This window comes from Pseudophryne corroboree, chromosome 6 (assembly GCF_028390025.1).
Source record: "Pseudophryne corroboree isolate aPseCor3 chromosome 6, aPseCor3.hap2, whole genome shotgun sequence".
NCBI lineage: Eukaryota > Metazoa > Chordata > Amphibia > Anura > Myobatrachidae > Pseudophryne > Pseudophryne corroboree.
The window spans coordinates 406,088,717-406,099,998 of NC_086449.1; the positions used below are offsets into that span (position 1 = coordinate 406,088,717).

Here is an 11,282-nt window from a genome sequence, read left to right on the forward strand (position 1 = left end):
TTCAGTCGCACTGCTGATCGGTGAGTGATTGACAGGAAAGGGGCATTTCTGGGTGGTAACTGAGCGTTTTCCGGGAGTGTGCTAAAAATCGCAGGCGTGTCAGGGAAAAACGCGGGAGTGTCTGGAGAAACAGGGGAGTGGCTGGCCGAACGCAGGGCGTGTTTTGACATCAAACCAGGAACTAAACGGACCGAGCTGATCGCAATCTAGGAGTAGGTCTGGAGCTACACTGCCTGAGAAGGTTGTAATGGCGGACTCAGTCAATGGCCTATATTTACTAATAATCCGAGTTTGACCGTTTTTTGTTTTTTTTCTAAGTCCCAACACGGGAATTCACTAAGCACAAATCTCGGCAGTGTTTGGACTATTCATAATGGTTTTAACGGCAAAGTTCAGAAATACAAATGAATAGACCATCGGTCAAAACACGGCTGTTATTTCATACAACACGGGTATTCACTATTCATTCGTATTTGGGTGTTAGTCTCTGAGTGCTAAATTGCGGTAGTATTTTTTTGCGATTCGTTAAAAAAAGCGACAAAAAAATAGACCTGCTTTTTTCAGGCGTGTTTACATGTGTTGCCACTTGCAAATTATTCACACCTGAGTTATGATGCCTATAAAAGGATCTTAGGCCCATTTCAATCAACCTACATCCGGAAATGGCAGCAGGACTGTGGGCCAGTGATCTTTTGTGTGCTGTGGGATTCCTCAGACTCAGACATCAGCCTGTAAGTAACCAGGGCCAACAAACTGAACATGGTCAGCAGGTTGTACAGGTTCCGCGGAGGCTGCGCAGGCCTCGTTTTTTAGGGGGCGTTTAAACTTGAATAAATTGTCCGATGATAGGGTCATACAGATGTTCCGTCTAAATCGTACCAACATTTTCCGTGTGTATGACCTTGTCAAACTGGGCCTAGACCCTGAGACAGCACGCTCTCGCTCTGTCTCAGGCCTGCACAAACTCCTGGCTGTGTTGCACTTTATGGCTACTGGGAGCTTTCAGGCTGTGTCTGGGGATGTCATAGGAATCTCACAGCCCTCATTTTCAAGAATATTAACACAGGTGATGTATACCTAACTACCTCCTCTGTTTTTGGTTGTTTTTAATGACTCTCGGTGGCCAGTTCTGTCCTAAAATCTCATGTTTTATTTTCTATCAAATATACACACAGGTGTTGGCTGTTTTGCAGCCCCACATCGATGCCTCAATCTGCTTCCCTACCCAGGAGTCTCAGTGGCATGCCGTCAGGGTAGATTTCTATGAGCTTGCTGGCATGCCCAATGTGCTGGGAGCCACAGATTGCACACACATTCAGCTGAGACCACCTAGGGGCAGGCAGCACATCTATACTAATCGTCATCTAGAGCACTCCACAAATGTGCAGGTGATTTGTGATGCAAAACTCAAAATTATGAGTGTTGTTGCAGGTTACCCTGGGGGCTGCCATGACTCCTTCATCGACTAGCAATGGGAGAGAGAGAAGGCGTGAGCGCACTCTTTTACAAAGAAAAAGATTTTCAGTAATATATGTCAGAAATTATTTAAAACATAACTTTTATTGATAATATTAAACCATAGTTATCCATCCAAAAGATCCATAAAGGAATAAGAATTATGAAAATTGTTAAAATGTTCTGGTCTCTTTAATTCAAAGAATATTTGGAAAGGTTGTAGACACTGAGTTTTCATACCCCCATTTCCCCTGACCAGTACAGAATTTCTGTATTAATGGAACCGAGGGGTGGTCAGACAAGATGTCATAGAAATATTCAATTGCGATCACTTAGATTAAACTAAATAATGATCAATGGTCACCAAAATGTAATTACACACCTGAGTAATAGACAGATGCCATATTTGTAGCCAAAAAAGGAGGCATTGAACTGCAATCAACATAAGATGACTAAATAAGATGGGAGAAAAGTACTTGATAGAATTAGTGGTGATACTGCTGTTGGTGTCCCTTCTCACATAGAGCGGGAAATTCATTCCTGCTCTACAACACCAGGTATTCACAGGTAGTCTCCTCTTCTGGTACTAACCCGGCCCAACGTTGTTTAGCTTCTAAGATCGGATGAGATCGGGCGCTGACAACGTGGTATGGTAGTAGAGGATTATGTGATCTGTACACCAATGAGAGTGCACCTATATAAGAAATTATAAAGTAGGAAATTATGAGAGAAAAATAGGAAAGGAGGGATGAATAAGTAAAGTGAGTGAAAAATGTGTGGATCTGCTTTCCACGTTAGGCACGGTTCAACAGTTCTCACAAACGTGGCACTGTGCTCCGTGGATCATGGATGAGAGTCCACGAAATAGACCAGTGTGGCAGAGTAGTTGCCTCAATAGATAAATAAAGCAGCCTAGCTGTAATTTCTAATAATGTGAAGAAATCACATAGATACTACAGATCCTATAGGTTATGAGACAAGAATCAGCAATGTCCTGACCCTAATGAGGTTTGGACTATGAAACTGTATCCAAGAAAAATTGTATGACACCTAAAGAATTATTATTCAGAAGAAAATCCATAAATCACCATACATAGATGCAGGATGTTGTTTTTGAGCAGCAGCATTCAACCTGTAAACATATCCTCATATTATCAGGAAGAGAATGCATAAATCACCATAAGTTGATGCAGGATGTCGTTATAGGCAACGGTATTCAACTTGTAAATTATTACCACAGCAGAAAAATATATATATATCTCTCTGCATGTACCGTATGAGCCGAAGTGTTGTCAAAGATATGGATACACAAACAATGCGTCTATTGCAAATAGGCTAACATGTGTACAATTTTTTTATATATGGTCCTGACACTGAAAAAACCTATGATAATAATAATCACAGGAATTCTAGTATGAAAATTAATAATATCCTGGACTCAATTAAAGATTGTAATTCCGGCCCATATCAGAGAGCAAAACCCACATAGGAAAATTAGCTTTGATATGCAGTAAATGCAGATATAGTTAAATAAATCTATAGCTGAAATGTTGCTATTTGTGGGACGCATCCACACAATAGATGGGGCTTACGGATCTTCAAACCAGGTAAGTCGGTCAGAACTTCATCTGGTGAGAGGAGATGGTGCCATAGAAGTATTACATGAGCGGACCCCCCTGTGGAAAATGCGTTTCGCTCGTACGGTCTTGTACACTTCCGGATCCAGTAAGGTCGGGTGGGGGACGGGTTTTAAAAGCAGTTACTGTGATGAATCAGCCAATAATATAGGAGCAGCGGGTGCAGCAGGCGGACGCGCTACATTGCCGCTCCCGTCCGCCGCAGCTCCCGAGCGTGGCCAGGTGATGCAGCGCGAGGCACGAGCGGAATAGACAGCCGGTATCAGTGAGGCCGGGGACGCCATCTTAATAAAGGGATAAATGAATTGTTGTGTGGGCAAAGCCGGAAAACAGCCAGTACGCGACCCGTGGCGCCATCTTAATGAGGGGATAACATGATGCCGGTGTGCAGGGATTATGGGCAGGGGGAATGTGAGAATTATACATTGCACCAAATATAAAAGGTCACTAAAGTGAATTGATAACGTGAATTAGGAAATAAGACACTGTGGGAGGCCAGTTTGAAGTGGTAATATAAATGGGGAAAGAATATATAGTATTGTGAATAGTGTGTTAATGCAGAAAATACTGACAGGTCAGGAGGGATACAGAAAGAGATAAAGTTCTGTAGTGAAAAGAGTGGATTAGAAATGACAGAGGGCATGAGACAGGGGCAGGAATAGATATGCCATAGGACCTAGTAATAAATTAAAAGGATAAAATGAGTGAGAGGGAACTGATGAGGATGGGTATAAGCTGTGGGGAGTGTAGGGAAGTGAATGACTGGCAAAGAAAGACTGTGGGGCTGAGTAAAAATTACACTTAAGAGGGAAATAGCGAGGAAAAACGTAGGTTAGTGAAATTATACTGGGAGAATAGGGATTGTATTAATGTGAATGGGGTAGGTGAAAAATTAACTGAAAGAAAATAGAGGGTTAGAAGATATGTGGGGTAGGTGTTATATAGGGGGTGTGAATAATGCTGAATTGATTGGAGTGATAATCAGGCTGGTAGCCGGTTGTGAAGTCGGCTTATGAGTAGTAATCAGGTTGGGTGATAATAAAAGGGGAGGGAGACATGCCAGTTATGCAATTATAGCATTATGTGATAGGGTTGGGGATGAATGTGTGAGACTAAAGAGAGAAAATAATGATAAGGATGGTGCAGGAAGATGATATGACAAGGTATTGTAGTGAAAGTGCGTTTGGAAGTGTGCCTGATTATCGGCACTAGGGGTAATGGGGGAAAGGTACATGATGCAAATAGTGTGGGATTAAAAAGGTGATGTGATTAAATGACGCAAGTGTCTGCATTAATGGGTTGCTGGTGACGGGGAGGAAGTGAATAACATGGTGCAAGAAACTGAAAAAAACACAGTGGAGGCTGGAAAAGTAAACAGTTATAGATGGATTACTTAAAAGGACGTGCAGGAAATGAAGTGAATAATTGGTTTTATGGGATGGTTAGATGAAAAAACTAAACTGTGTGTGTCTGCACAGATGAGAAAAAAATTGTGGAAGCCAATGGTTCACAGGAAAACCGCATAATTTATATTTTCATTCAGACCGGAGGGCTTGAGACTATTGAGGCGAAAGATCCATTCGCTCTCTTTCATTTTAGAGTTATTTCGTAATATCTCCTCCTCGTATGCCCAAGTGCACGCGGTCCAGGCTAAAGGCCTTAAATTCATTGATAGATCCTTTGTGGTAAAAATGGAAGTGCCTGGCAACGGAGGTGAGCTATTTCATACGTGCAAGGTCTTTAGAAGCGTTACGAATATTTCCCAAATGTTCCAGCACCCTTTCTTTCAATTTGCGTGTGGTCATGCCAACGTATTTGAGATTACATCCACAAGTTATGCAATAAATCACAGCTTGAGTATTGCAATTGAAAAAATGTTGTAACTTTACTGATTGGCCATACCTGTCGATGACAGTATTGGTTTGCAGAATCTGCGGGCACAATTTGCATTGTCCACAAGGAAAGGAGCCAGAAATGGATGGTTTTTTGGGGATGGATGCGACAAAGTGGCTCCGCACTAGCTGATCTTTCATGTTCTTAGATCTGCGCCAACTCATCTGTAATGGAGATTTCAGGAAAGGAGCTAAATCGGAGTCCAGTTGCAAGATGGAGAGATGTTTGGTTATAGCATTCTTCAGCAATTTCCATTCAGGACAAACGGTTCCTATGAATCTGATGATGTCATCTTGCTTGGAGACTTCTTTTTTCTTCCCAAAAATTAAGCTCTCCCTCTTAACTGCTGCAGTGGCTGAGTATGCTCGTTTGAGTGAGCATTTACTGTAGCCCCTAGCTAGGAGGTGATTGGTAAGTTCTCTGCTTTTAGTTTTAAAGACTTTGTTCTCCGAGCAATTACGTCTCAGCCTGAGGTATTCCCCTTTAGGGATATTTTCTACAGTAGGCGGGAAATGTGAGCTGGTTTGAAAAAGGAGACTGTTGGTTGCAGTCTCCTTATGATATAATTCTGTTTACAAGAAACCTGTATTTGATTTATAAATGTTAAGATCCTTCATCCTCAGTCAGTCATCCCTCTTTGATAAGTTTGAGGACAGACAAATGCCAGATGGATGGCTGCTGGGTATGTAATTTGATATGTGTAGGCCTGTGTATACTTTGCCCAAATACAGTGTGTTACTTATGTGTTGGTGTATCTTAACATGAAACACGTTATTATATCTGTCTTTCAGGTGATGGAGGATATGGCTGTTTCTCTTGGCTTCTAACTCCATTGTCCCGACCTGATACCCCTGCTGAACACAATTACAATCATGCACATAAGTCCATGCGGAATGTGATAGAAAGATGTTTTGGTGTGCTGAAATCTAGGTTTCGGTGTCTGGATAAGTCTGGTGGCCTTTTGTTGTATAGTCCCTTGAAGGTGACTCAAATTGTGTTCTGCTACTGCTTTCTTCATAAAATGTGTTTGCAACAACATCTGCCACATGTTGAGGAGGAGGAGGAGGAGGATAAACAAAGCAGCCAGCAAGCAGAGGAATTAGAGACATCTGGTGATACTTGGAGTACAGATGTAGGGAGGCAGGTTAGGCAAGACCTGATAAATACTTATTTTTAAGGTAAGTTTTGTTTGCTTCTTTCATTTTTTGCGTAAGCATAAATATATGTTGCTCCATTTTTCATTTAAAATCCATTACTCAGAATGTGTCTGTCTCCTTGAGACATACAAACATACCCTCGCTTTATGCAAAAAAAATGTAGAATGTGTATTGTTTTTTTTTTAAATCTCTAAACAACAGATTATGAGTGGCATGCATAAAGTCTGGATAAATGTTCTTAAACTTGTACTGATGATGTATTAAAAGCACACATAATCCACATAGTAATTTATTTTTTATTTTACTTTATGAATGTGTGTAACGTCCTAATGTAACACTTCTCCACATATAATATGTTAGCCTTGAGGAATACATGTGTCCCTATGTGTGATGCTCCATCGTATTTAAGGGACACAAACTTAGTATCATCCAAAATAATTTATTTCGTTATGTTTGCTGGAGTAAACTTGCTGATTTGTAAGTCAATACACAGTTTTCAACATATATCCATTATTATACACATTATTTGTGTTGATTAAAATATTTACAATTTCTTTGTTTCTGCATCATGTGTAATAATCTGATTACTCATTTTTAACACACACAAACATGGCACAACGTGGTTGATAAATAACCCTGCCGCGTTTAACATAGAAAATAAACCAGTAAAAACAACAAAAACACGTACGCAAACGACAATGACGGCCATAAATGTGACAAAAAACCGACTGGCATCGACATCGGAAAACACGAAAACCATAAACTCGACTGCTTCGTAACTTGGCGTATATAGTTTCAAAAAGTTGCATGAAAATGCACCCGATAACAAATGAGTTTAAACACTACACAAACCGACTCAAACACGAATATTAGTAAATAAACCCCAATGTGTTTAAAAAGGGGTTAGACAAATCTCTAATGGAAAAAGATATAACCTAATATATTTGCATTCCCTAATCTATTTAACCTAAATCGATTAGGGAATGCAATATATTTCAGGTTGAACTCGATGGACTACTAGTCTTTTATCAACCTCACCGACTATGTCACTATTGGGGTCATTCCGAGATGATCGTAGCTGTGCTAAATTTAACACAGCTACGATCATTCACACTGACATGCGGGGGGGACGCCCAGCACAGGGCTATTCCGCCCTGCATGTCAGTGCCGCCCCCCCCCCCCCCCCCCTGCAGAACTGCAAAGGCATCGCACAGCGGCGATGCCTTTGCACTTCAAGAGTAGTTCCCGACCAGCGCAGCTTTAGCGTGCTGGCCGGGAGCTACTCATCGCTCCCCGGCCCGCAGCAGCTGCGTGTGATGGCCAGGCCGCGCCCGCGAAACGGCAGCCAAACACCACCGTTCTGTGCCCCCCCGCCCAGCGACCGCCTCTGCCTGTCAATCAGGCAGAGGCGATTGTAGCGACCCGACGGCCTTAGGCCGTCTGGTATGTGCCGGCGCACTGCGGCGCTGCTGCATGCGCAGTTCTGACCCGATCGCACCACTGCGATAAACTGTATATGTTACTATGTTTTTAGATTTAGATTTGGGTGGGGTGTGTTCAAACTGAAATCTAAATTGCAGTGTAAAAATTAAGCAGCCAGTATGTACCATGCACAGAAACAATTTAAGTTACCCAAATCTAAATCTTTCTGCACATCTGCCCCACCTGCAGTGCAATTTGTGCATACCACCACCTTCCTGCTTTTGTGATGCAATCACATGTGGGATGAACATCATAACCATCAGTTGCGATGTTCATCTGCAACGGCAGGCTGAGTAAGACTGAGCTTACTCAGGCTTTCCAACACTGGGGGTCATTCCGAGTTGATCACTAGCTGCCGTTGTTCGCAGCGTAGCGATTAGGCAAAAAAGCGGCACTTCTGCACATGCGTATGTGGCGCAATGCGCACGCGCGACATACTTTCACAACAGCCGATGCAGTTTCACTCAAGGTCTAGCGACGCTTTTCAATCGAACTGCTGGCCGCAGAGTGATTGACAGGAAGTGGGTGTTTCTGGGTGGTAACTGACCATTTTCGGGGAGTGTGTGTAAAAATTCAGGCGTGTCAGATACAAACGCAGGCGTGCCTGGGGAAACGCGGGTGTGGCTGGCTGAACGCAGGGCGTGTTCGTGACATCAAAACAGGAACTAAATAGTCTGAAGTGATCGCAAACTAGGAGTAGGTCTGGAGCAGCTCAGAAACTGCACAATCTTTTTTTGCAGCAGCGCTGCAATCCTTTCGTTAGCACTTCTGCTAAGCTAAGACGGCTGCTAAAAGCAGCTAGCGAGCGAACAACTCGGAATGAGGGCCACAGTGTGGCTTGTAAGGCCAAGTAAACTGCATCTGGGATGCAGTCCTCGGTCTACCCACTCCCAGAAAATGGGGCAGCCCCTGCCCTCCCCTCAGATGCCTTTGCCTGTCAATCAGGCAGAGGCTTTTGCATTCCTGTGATGCGATCGTAGGGCCTATTCTACATATGCACAGAACAGGTCCTGAACATGCTCAGTTTCACAACCATCTGGATGGTTGTCGAAGTCAAAAATATTACACAAAGAGAACATACAAACTACACACATTATGAGTCGCTATACTTGCAAATATGCGCAGCGAGCACAGCAATATATGGTAACACACGCATTTACATGGACATGCCACAGAGATGGATTCGACACTTATTTCATACAGTACATAATTATAATAATATCAAGCGCCAGACATCATGATGATTTAAAATTATATAAATAATGAAGTAATGTCATGTATGTGTATTATTTGAACGAAACAAGATAGACCTGTCATATTTACTATTAAAGCAACCAGATTAATGTGTAGATTAATTTGATACTTGTTATTAAGTTATAGGACATTGCAACAAATAGTTATGATTACATGTATGAAAGCTAAAAATCACTCTTATTAGGACAGTGGACAGGAAGCTCAGGCCAGCCCCTTTGGATGTCTTCAAGGCTGAACCTGATTAGCACATACAAAGAGACTAGTGACTCATCATGAATGAGAGAGAGTCCCCTCCCCCAAACTAGATAACACATTGCTGATCACACAGGCAGGCAGTTCCTGTTTTGGTCTCAGAGGAAGATGGAGTCCCAGCATTACTTTACAGAGAGAGCGAGATATAAGATACATTGAGGGAATGGTATTGTATTCTGGCATGTAACTGTAACTGTATGTAACTGTAACTGTATGTAACTGTGACTGTAACTGTATGTTTTAACTGCTTACTGTGTGAGTTGTAACGATGTAACTATAGGTATACTGTACTTTGTAATATATTGAATCCATATCCTTTTAATAACAAATATATACATCAATGAGCTTTGGAACTCAGATAATGTGTGGGTGTATTGTTTTCTCTTATGGGATGCAGTGTTTTGCAATGTACAGCACACTTTTATCGTATATGGTAATAAGATGCGCCTGGCGTCTGCAATATATATTAGAGTGGGCATTTTAAATATTTGTGAGAAAACAATTTAGCATTTACAGATGAGGGCTCTTACGGGATATCAGGGTCTTAATGATGCACTGTACATTACAAACGCGGCTGTAATCGACCGGCTCCGATGGATGCATCACGAAGCTGATGAAAATAACATCCACGTGTATTGTGATATTAGTAAGCCAATGATATGAAATTTCAAGGGACAATGCATTTCTCATATTAAAGATGCTAAAATGTATTTTTATTGTTGCAAGACAAAGTTCAAATAAGTCATATTGTGTTTGATTCAGAATGGATTGTTTATCTGTTAAGTAGGTTTAAAAGTACGTTTAAAAGTTGCTGCATAGCATTGATATAGTTTTTTTTAAACTCAGGCCTAAAATAACTTCTGGTGCTTGTATAATGTGTGATTTCTTTGTGACAAAGGAAGCCGCATAGTCTGTCCTTCATTTTGGACTAACCACATGGCCTGTCCACCATTTTGTGTAAACCTCATGCATGTGGAAGGGGGAGGAGCAGTGGCCATTTTAGGAAGGTCATTTTCTAAATAGGTGATTTTCATTCTGCTCAGAACAATCAGCTTTCCTTGGTGACATCAAACACCATTTATGAGTTACTAATGCATTTATTTAACCCATGCCATAGTCAATTACAAATAGTTTCAGTTGGGCCTAGTGAGAGTAAATGGTGAGATAAATGCTTGGCTTGGTTTGAGAAATTGCACACACAAAAAGAAAAGAAAAAAATACTTTTTTTTTCTTCTTCTTTCCCAGGATTTAGTTAACTCTCTGTTTGCTATAGGGTGGCCATTGAGGTGCAAATGAACCTGTGTAACTGCTCTTTCTTAGCAGTGAAAAACCACTTTTACATGCAGGCAAAAGCACATAGCTTTGATATGCAAATTAGAAGCACTGAATGGGTAAATGAGTCTCATAGGAGACCAGTGAATGGTACATATATATAATATTATTATAATTATGTGTATATTTATATCAGTGTATGTTCTGCAAGATAGCTAACCAATCTGAATCATATCATTTAAATTATTGATTACTGCTAGAGTCATTATAGATCTGTGTGAAATAGGATACATTTGTTGCTATATAGGTAAATTTGAAATAACAATATTTTAAGGAAGTAAGTGTAAAGACACAAATGCAGGTCTGCATAAAAGTTTATATAGGACAAGTTGTGTCTAGTGGGCAATAGTAATTAGTATTGTTCATATTTATAGAGCTGTGTGATTTTTTGCGGACGCAGGGTTTTGTACACGTGTCTCGGACAAAGTAAAGGACTGCGCAGGCAGCGTAAGGGACACGCACGGTCGCATGTTTACGCAAAGTGCATAAGAATGCGGGCACTGAGTACAAATTATACAATAGTGTTGTTTAGTTCAAAGGTGGGATAGTAGACATTTAACACAATAGCACATAACTATCAGATTTCAAAAGCAGGTTACTCTAAATTTAGTTTAAAAACTGTATTGCCTCTGGGGTAAAGCTGCCTATCTGAATGAATTGAAATTTTCTGTACAGAAAAAAAACAAACCAAAGTGTATTTGAGTGAGCGAACGTAGGAGAGAGTGGATTTGAACCCCGGAAATCGGGTCCCGTGGTACACCAAGTAAGTGGAGGCTTGGTGGTGTGAGGCGGCTGACTCACGTTAATATAGATTGAAATA

The 11,282-nt window shown here is 41.3% G+C and overlaps 1 pseudogene; it reads right to left on the bottom strand.

Moving 5' to 3' along the window:
• Positions 1-1,997: 1,997 nt before the first annotated feature.
• LOC134937051 (5S ribosomal RNA) lies at positions 1,998-2,116 on the bottom strand (annotated as a pseudogene).
• Positions 2,117-11,282: the final 9,166 nt, after the last annotated feature.